General features: G+C 39.9%; 1 pseudogene; it reads left to right on the top strand.

Annotated features, from left to right (window-relative positions):
* The first annotated feature begins 1190 nt into the window (after positions 1 to 1190).
* Positions 1191 to 10212, top strand: part of LOC110291824 — a 24744-nt pseudogene continuing 15722 nt past the window's right edge.

The following is a 10212-nucleotide window of genomic DNA, read 5'->3' as shown; positions in this document are numbered from 1 at the left end:
TTAGGATACCCAAAATATAAGATACAATTTGCTAAACGCATGAAACTCAAGCATTAGATTTCTTATTTAAGCACTTCCACATTCCTAAAGCTAGCCAGCAAGCTCGATTTTCTTATTTGGCAACTTCTTCATGCCTGACTCATTCCTGAAGCTGCCAACCAAGGTCTAGTTTTCAAAATTCATTATTTGACTACACAGATTAACATGTCCATTCAGGATTTAGCAACTCAATCTAGCACAGATTCTCTTTTTATTTCTTTTAACCACTCCTGCAGAGGCACCTGCTGCTGTCCTTACCTGATCAAAAGGCAGCACCTCCACCCCCAAATCCCTCTGATGTGATACATCTCTTTTGTGTTGCAAAAGTGATGTCTGGGTTTGTTCTGAGGCCCTTTCAATTTTTTTTCCAGTTCCATCACTTTTGCTAAAACAAGGCTATAAAATGGAAACTGATGAAATTCATACTAACCTAGAGGAGAGAAACAGATATATAAATCATTTCTTTCTTCAAAATTTTCTTTTTAATATATAATTCTCAGGATCTAAATAAGTGTATGGAGAAGAAGTGAAAGGACTGTAAGAAGAAAAAAGACTCATGCAAAATTCTTTTAATAACTTGTAATTAAAATTAGCCAAGATTCATGCAGTATTCATTTAATGTCAAGAAATTCAATAGAAGAGTTTATAACTGATATTTAATATTCATTGCCAACTTGATTAGGTTTAGAACCATCATAAAGCAAACGTCTGGGTGTTCTTTGAAAATACTTCTCAGAAAAGTTTAATGAAGAAAGAAAATGCAACCTGAATGGGGATATTGTTGTTATTATTGATGGGGTGCTAGACTGAACACAGTGGAGAAAATGAGTTTAAGTTTTTCTACTTCTTGATAGCAAACACAGTGTCACTCTCCAGTTGTCATGGCTTCGTGTAATCTCAAACTGTGAGCCAAAATAAATTCATCTTTCCTTGAATTTCTCTTTTGTCAGATGTTTTTATAACAACTAGGAAAGTAACTATTATAATATCCTTTAAGGCCCTCACTGATGGCCTGCCTCACCATGTTCACTCATGGTTGTATGGCAGAAATTGTTTCAACTATGCTATCTTTCACCAGCTGAGATCAGAGTCCTGGATATTGACTCCTCATCTTAATCTGATCTATACTAAAATTGCAAAATTGGGTATGGATGTTTGAGCCTTTAATGTTTCACGGTGTAAACCTTTTAGTCAATGCTCTAGGTGTTACAATGGGGCCACAGGGATGAACAGTGGTTATTGAGTAAATTTAGGATGTCCCAAAGTAACAAAAGAGGTCCTGGTTGCAAAATCAATTAATATAAAGGATACATAAAAATGTATTGGAACTAAACTTTTTCAAGATGTTATCAAAAACACACATTAAGAGGCTAAGGATAGCACTTCCACTGAGATTGTTCTAGCATATTCTGTTGCCAAGGAGGGCTTTGAGAAGATCAGCAAAGGGGCTAATCCAGTGGAAATCTGGAAAAGTATGATGTTGGCTGTTGATGTTGTAATTGCTGAACTTAAAATACAATCTAAACCTGTGGTATCCTCTGAAGAACTTGTTTAGGTTGCTACAATTTCTGAAAATGGAGACAAAGACAATTTTTGAAGCAATGATAAAGGTTTGAAGAAAGGAGGTCATCACAGTGAAGGATGGGAAAACCCTGAATGATGAGTTAGAAATTATGGAAGCAGGAAGTTTGATAGAAGATATTTTCCCATATTTTATTGACACATCAGAAAGTTAAAAATGTAAACTCCAAGATGCCTATGTTCTGCTGAGTGAAAAGAAAACTTCTAATGTCCAGATGTCAATGCCCATTGGAAGCCCTTGGTCATAATTGCTGAAGATAATGATGGAAAAGCTCTAAGCACACTGGTTTTGAACAGGCTAAACTTTGATCTTCAGGTGGTAGCCATGAAAGCTCCATTGTTTAGAGACAGTAGGAAGAACCATATGTCTACTGCTACTGGTGGTATGGGATTTGGAGAAGAGGGGTGGAATCTCAATCCTAAAAAGGTCCAAACTCGTGTCTTAGGAAAAGTTGGAGAGGTCATTGTAACCAAAGATGATGACAAGCTTTTGAAAGAAAAATGTGACAAAATTCAATTTGAAAAATATATTCAAGAAATTACTGAACAGCTAGAGATCACAATTAGTGAATATGAAAAGGAAAAGCTGAATGAGCAACTGGCTAAACTTTTATCTGGAGTAGTTGTGCTGAAGGTTCAGGGGACAAGTGATGTTGAAGCGAATGAGAAGAAAGCCAGAGGGTTTTATCTATCTATCTATCTATCTATCTATCTATCTATCTATCTATCTATCTATCTATCTATCTATCTACAAATTTCTTTATTTACACTTCAAATGTTATTTCCTTTCCTGGTTTCCCCTCCGAAAACCACCTATCCCTTTCTTCCTTCCCTATCCCTTCCCCTGCTTACCAACTCACCCACTCCCACTTCCTGGCCCTGGCATTCCCTTATATTGGGGCTTAGAGCCTTCACAGTACCAAGGGCCTGTCCTCCCATTGATGACCAACTAGGCCATCTTCTGCTACACATGTAGTTGAAATCATGAGTCCCACCATGTGTATTCTTTGGTTAGTGGTTTAGTTTCTGGAATCTCTGGGGGTACTGGTTAGTTCATATTGTTGCTCCTCCTCTGTGGATGCAAAACCCTTCAGTTCCTTGAGTACTTTCTCTAGGTCCTTCATTGGGGACCCTGTGCTCGGTCCAATGGATGGCTGTGATCATCCATTTCCATATTTGTCAGGCACTGGCAGAACCTCTCAGGAGACAGCTATATCAAGCTCCTGTCACAGAGCACTTGTTGGCATCCACAATAGTGTCTGGGTTTGGTGGTTGTATATGGGATGGATCCCCAGGTGGGGCAGTCCCTGGATGGTCATTCCCTCAGTCTCTGCTCCATACTTTGTCTCTGTAACTCCTTCCATGGTTATTTTGTTCCCTATTCTAAGATGTGAAATATGAAGTGCGAAGTGATACTTCTAAGTGTGAAGTATCCACACTTTGGTCTTTCTTCTTCTTGACTTTCATGTGGTTTGTGAATTGTATCTTGGGTATTTCAAGCTTCTAGGCTAATATCTACTTACCAGTGAGTGCTTATCATTTGTGTTCTTTTGTGATTGGGTTACCTCACTCAGGATGATATGCTCCAGATACATCCATTTGTCTAAGAATTTCATGAATTCATTGTTTTAAATAGCTGAGTAGTACTCCATTGTGTAAATGTACCACATTTTCTGTATCCATTCCTCTGTTGAGGGACATCTGGGTTCTTTCCAGCTTTTGGGTATTATAAATAAGGTTGCTATGAACATAGTGGAATATGTGTCCTTATTACAACATCTTCTGGGTATATGCCCAGGAGTGGTATTTCTGGATCTTCCTATAGTACTATGTCCAATTTTCTAAGGAACTGCCAAACTGATTTCCAGAGTGGTTGTACCAGCTTGCAATCCGACCAGCAATGGAAAAGTCTTCCTCTTTCTCCACATCCTTGCCAGCATCTGCTGTCACCTGAGTTTTTGATCTTAGACATTCTGACTGGTGTGAAGTAGAATCTCAGGGTTGTTTTGATTTGCATTTCCCTGGTGACTAAAGATGTTGAACATTTTCTTAGGTCCTTCTCAGCCAATTGATATTCCTCAGTTGAGAATTCTTTATTTAGCTCTGTACTCCATTTTAAAAATAGGGTTATTTTGTTCTCTGGAGTCTAGTTTCTTGAGTTGTTTGTATATATTGGATATTATCCCCCTATCAGATTTAGAATTGATAAAGATCTTTTCTCAGTCTGTTGGTTGATTTATCTTATTGATAGTGTCCTTTGCCTTAAAGAAGCTTTGCAATTTTATGAGGTCCCATTTGTCAATTCTTGATCTTACAGCACAAGCTATGGGTGTTCTGTTCAGGAATTTTTCCCCTGTGCCCATATGTTTGAGGTCATCATTGACCTCAAGCTGTAGTACAGAGTAATTGTGATTTTAAAAAAGTGCATGGTATTGGTACAGTGACAGGCAAGTAGTTAAATGGAATAGAATTGAAGACCAGGACATGAATCCACACATCTATGATCACTTGTTCTTTGACAAAGGATCTAAAACCACCCAGTGGAAAAAAAGACAGCATGTTCAACAAATGGTACTGGCTCAACTGGTGGTTAGCATGTAGAAGAATGCAAATTGATCCATGGTTATCTCCTTGTACACAGCTCAAGTCCAGTTGGATCAAGGACCTACACATAAAACCAGATACACTGAAACTTATAGAGGAGAAAGTGGGGAAGAGCCTCAAAAGACAGAGTTATACAGACGCTTGATGCTACACAAACAGGTATTGAAGAAGGCAATATTCTAAGAAGGGTTGTGCTGTCCTTTGGTGCACATTAGCCTTGGATTTATTAAAGCCTGATAATAAAGATCAAGAAATAGGTGTGTAATTTATTAAAGGAGCACTCAAAATTCTTTCAATGACTATTAAGGATGCATGTGTTGAAGGATCATTGATAGTTGAGAAAAATTTTCAGAGTTTCTCAGATATTGTCATGATGCTTTGCTTAGAGATTTTGTGAAGAAGTGGAAAGGGGAATCATTGATCCAAGAAAGGTTGTAAGAGCTGCTTTACTGGATGCTGCTGAGGTGGCCTTATTGCTAACTATGGCTGAAACTGTAGTAATAGAATTTCCTAAAGGATCCCAGATTCAGCACAATGGGTGGCATGAGAGGGGATATGGTAGGTGTCATATTCTAATTCCTAAAACAGTCCTTTGTCCTTATCAATGATCTGTGACAGGAAGCTCAAGGCAGATTCCTCATCAATAAACTTCAGAGAAATCAGATGAAGAATATGACTAAAGATAGGGGTTGAGTGGCTAATCACAATAACCATCAGTTATTGGTTTTAATTGGCATTATATAATTTGTTCACTGATGTCATTGTTCAAGCCTACAGATAAATTATTTTGTATTTTTGAATAAAGACAGTTGTACATTCCTGATACTGGTTGCAAGAGCCAAATACCAGTGTCCTGCTTTCAGCTTAAATCACGGAGGCATTGCCACTATTTTGTTACAGTAAGGATTGTTGTACTGTGTCACCACATGAGAAGTTCAGAAGCAATCTTTCTTTGGAAAGTGACAATAATAATTGTGTACAAAGTAGAGAAGTATCCTATTAGCTGACAACCTTTGTGCAACAAAATTTTGTTTGACGTTCAAAAAATAATCTTTCCGGATTGTATAACAAATGGGTTTGATCGTTGAGGCCTTTCCACTGAAATCATGGCTGCGGTGTTCTTACCCTCTGATTGCTTTTCACAAGTGCAGAAATCAGTCATTAGTGTTGACTATAGACTCTTTTCTGACAGAGAAGTATCTTCTGACCAAAAACAAACAGGACAATTTCTCTGTTTCTCTGGCAGGTAATATATTAGGTTCAGTTTAAAATAGTCTACTTCATTTTTAAATGCTGGCTATCAGCAGCTCAGAAATGTAGAGGCAGAGATGGTTAAGGAACTGTTGGTCTCAGAGCTAGGTAGGAGAAATTAAGTTATAGTTGATGTCTTTCCATTGTGGACTATAGAGTTCAAAACAACTGGAAAGTTTCTAAATGCTGTCTCCAACACACACAAAAAAAGGGCAACTGTTTGAGGTGACTAGCATGGTAACCTTGATTTGAACGTTTAACAATGGAACACCACAGGGTAGCTCATAAATATGTACAATTTTATGTGTTGATTGAAAAACAAGTTAATAAATAGCAAATCCAAAAACTAAAAAAAAAAAAAAAAAAAAAAAAAAAAAAAAAAAAAAAAAAAAAAAAAAAAGATAGTCTTCTTTAGGACACAGCGGCACATACTTGTAATTCTCTTTTTAGGAGGCTTAAGAATCAGGGTCATACGTTCAGGATCATCCTTAACTACATAGCAAGTTAGAGGCCACCCTGGGTCATATGAGAAACCTCTGTCAAAACAAACAATTTAGCAATAGAGCAGGCTTATAAGGAACCCCTCTGTAGGTGTAATTGCCATGAGTGAGGAGTTTATTTAGATAGTGATTAGGCAATTATTCTATACTAAGGTGCCAAAGGGTGAGTCAGTTAGGTGTGGTTTTTGGGAGAATACCAACCTTCTGCTTCCTATCATGCATAGGAGAACAACAAACACATATTCTTTCATGAAGTGTTCTGAGGTTTAAACATTGTAATGAACACCAGGTCCACACATGGCATCCTCAAAGCCACTTTTCCTAAGTCTGTGAAGTTTATTATAGCTACCACCTAACCATTTGACCACAAGTAAGTTATTTTTCTTGGTCTGATTTTTACTCTTATAATGCACATACCAAGTGCAGAATGAAGGATATGAGAAAACCTTGAACTGTGGATGCATGTATACAACATAGCTATTTAATTTATTGTAGCCTCAGTAATCTAGCTATCCACATGCACATTTTATGAATCTTAGCACCACCTCTTCATCTTGACATAACTACCTGCGTGCATACATGTGTGTATCCTCATCTTTTCTTTATACTGTTAATCACTCAAGAAATGTAAAGAACAAAGTTCACTCTATACCACAGCATGCACAGTGACAAATGCTATAGGACCTCAAATCTGTTCATTGGTATCCACAAAAAGCAATAGTAGTTTAATTTTTAGAATGTTGGGATACATTAAGTCTTACATTATGTCATCATAGCTTTACATCATTAATCAGAAAATATTTTCTAGTAATTCAAGCAATCAGTATTGTAATATGTTCTGTATCACATTGTTATTTGCAATGAAAGTTTGTGAAAATGGTAAATATTATAGTTGTACTTTGGCGACTTGCTTTTTCAAAAATATTATCAGCTCACTACCCCTTAGAACTCAAATTTGGGCCGGGTGGTGGTGGTGCACACCTTTAATCCCAACACTTGGGAGGCAGAGGCAGGTGGATTTCTGAGTTCGAGGCCAGCCTGGTCTACAGAGTGAGTTCCAGGTCAGCCAGGGCTACACAGAGAAACCCTGTCTCGAAAAAACCAAAAAAAAAAAAAAAAAAAAAAGAACTCAAGAACTCAAATTTGTTAGATCCATATGTTGTATAGCACTTTCATCTGGAGATGAAAACATTCCACTCTGTAGAGAAGCTCCTTAAGACAGAAAGTAAACAACTCAAAACAGCTTCAGGAAGTCCCTGGAGTTGATCAGATTCACTAAGCCCCTCTCTCCCAAGAGTAAACATAAAGACTTTGATAGTTGCTCTCAGCAAAGTCAAAAGATGCAAAAAAAAAAAAAAAAAGATTCTTGAAATTAGAGAAGCTGCCTGAAAGAAGCATAAACAAGCTAAGCTGCATGGAAGAGGTTTGGACCAACTGAGTCACTTGGAAAAGACAACCTCCAACCTGTTGAACTGCCTGCAGGTTGTGAAGTGTGCCCCGCATTCACAGCTTTCTTGAGCTGTCATCTGTGCTGGAATGGGTCTTGGTGATGTAGATGTCTTTGATCCCCTTCTGCTCCATTATCTAACTACTCAATTGTATTTCTGAAGGTAATTGTGGAAAAATTTATTGGCTCACCAATTTGGAATTTGGTGGTATCCATGTAGTTTGGTCTGTTGTGGGCTTGCTATTGGGGTGAATAGATGTGTGTATTGCATTTACACAAGAAACATCTTGTCTCATACCATCATAAATTTGCCTATATTTAATCTCTAAATTTGTATCATTTCTCTGCTAATAAATGACAAACCCCTGCCCATCAGATTTCACAGTACTGTCGAGGTTTAGAACTCATTCTTGTCATTCTCACCTTGGTGCCTACCTACCCATTTCTCAGCATCTTACCTTCTGTATTGGAGCACATACAAGTTAGGAAAAGTTAGGTATTCAGTGGTTATTTTTATTGCTGCTGAAAAAAATGAACATGAGCACAGAGGCTTACAACAAAGCAACTTAATTCTCTCATAGTTCTAAGGGTTAGAACTGTTGCTGAGGTTTTACTGGGTTAAATCAATGGATTGGATTTGCTCTAGGAGAGTGTATTTTTTTTTAACCATTTCTACCTTAAACAGTCCATATGGAACTCATTCCCTGTGCCCTTTCCCCATTTTTCACTCCAATTGCCAGTGTGACTTGAACTCTTTTCAAGCCACACCACTCTGTTTTATCCTGTTCCCTGTGGAGAGCCGTGAGCAATCACCATTACAAGATGGCGCTGGCTTCCGCTGTGCCTAACTAGTAAACAAGCCTTGTGCGCAGGTGCGAGAGTGAATTCACACCAAGTCACTGCCCATCTCGGGACATAGTAATGAGGTGATGGGCGAGCAACAAATCAGGTGCTGACACACCACGCTGAGGGCTATATAAGCAGCACCATTTTCCGGGTTCTGGGTTTTCCCTCCTGAAGAAGCAATAAAGCTTTTGCTGCAGAAGAATCTGGTCATCCGAGTGTGTTCTTGCCGGCAAGAACAATAGCTCAGGACAAGTGGTGCCGAGAACCCGGGAACTTCATACCATCACCTGTGCAAGGGAGACCCTCCGTTCGCTGGGCGGGTTCAGAACTGCGGGATACGTAAGGCTCTGTAAGGTATGTTCGGTCTTGAAATTTCTCCAGAGTTAGAGGCCCTTTTGTACGTTTACACGGGGCTCATTCTTTTTCTTTTGATTGCGTACTGCTTCCACCACTGGAACTGCTGACTGGTTCTCAGTCGTGGTCAGGCACAGTTAGATAAAAGGGCAGCGAGCAGTATGGGAACCACCCACTCCATGGTGACCGCCTTATGGTCGGTCTTGAGGCAGTGTGGCCTAAAAATCGCCACTAAGACTATAGAGGGCTTTGTTAAAGAGGTAGATTGCGTAGCGCCTTGGTATGCATGCTCAGGGTCATTAACTATTGCCTCTTGGGAGAAACTGAAAGGAGATCTAGTTAGAGAACAGCAGAACGGCAAACTTAAAGCAGGGACCATGCCCTTGTGGAAGCTGGTAAGATTGTGCTTAAAAGACGAGGATTGTCAGCAAATGGTTGAGGTGGGGCAGAGGGTCCTGGAGGAGGTCCAAGACAGTCTATCAGAGACAGAGCGGGGAGAGAGATTAAGAGTTCAGAGGAAACAAGGTGCACCTAAGAATAAAAGCCTTTCCACGGGCCTTGAGCCCGAGGAAAAGAGAAATAAGGGAAAGAATGCCCTGAGAGAGTTTAGAAAAAGGGATGGAAAGGGAGAGACGAAGAGAGATCGAGCTGGGGAGGCACCTAAGGGAAGGAGCCTCTATCCGCCATTAGAGGAGTTCAAGGCACTAGCTGTTAGTAGCTCAGAATCGAATGAGGAACTTAGCCCCTCTGAGGAAACAGACTTAGAGAAAGAAGTGGCTCGCTATGAGGGAGAAAGATACCAGCCAGATGAAAGATGAGCTAATCAGTCACAGAATAAGACAGAAGCAGCTAGATGAGAGGTCCTAGTGCACCTCCACCTTATGTGCAGCGGTATCATTCAGACTCATTCATTCCAAAAGAGAAACAGAGAAAAGTGCAGCAAGCGTTTCCAGTCTTTGAAGGCACCAATGGCAGATGCGTTCAAGCTCCGTTGGAGTATATACAGATTAAAGAACTTGCTGAGTCAGTTTGTAACTATGGAGTCAATGCCAATTTTACTATAGTGCAAGTCGAAAGGCTTGCTACTCTGGCAATGACTCCCGGGGATTGGATGACTGTTGTAAAAGCTGCAGCCCCTAATATGGGAATGTATCTAGAATGGAAAGCTTTGTGGCAAGACTCCTGCCAAGCACAGGCAAGGGCCAATGCCGCCTTTGAAGGGGGCCAAAGAACATGGACTTTTGAGTTGCTTACAGGTCAGAGACAACATGGTACTAACCAGACAAATTACCATTGGGGAGCGTACGCCCAGATGTCAGCTGCCACCTTTAAGGCATGGAAGGCACTCTCTAGGAAGGGAGAGGCAAGTGGACATTTGACAAAGATTACTCAGGGCGCCCAGAAGTCATTCTCAGACTTTGTGGCTAGAATGACAGAAGCAGCAGGGAGAATTTTTGGAGACCCAGAGGCAGCTATGCCTTTAATTGAACAGTTGGTCTATGAACAGGCTATGCAGAAATGCAGGGCAGCTATTACACCCAGAAAGAGCAAGGGATTGCAGGACTGGTTGAAGGTTTGCCGTGAGCTTGG

The sequence above is a fragment of the Mus caroli genome, chromosome 3, assembly GCF_900094665.2.
Source record: "Mus caroli chromosome 3, CAROLI_EIJ_v1.1, whole genome shotgun sequence".
NCBI lineage: Eukaryota > Metazoa > Chordata > Mammalia > Rodentia > Muridae > Mus > Mus caroli.
The sequence above is the reverse complement of the archived record's forward strand: the minus strand, read 5'-3'. Positions and strand labels throughout refer to the sequence as shown.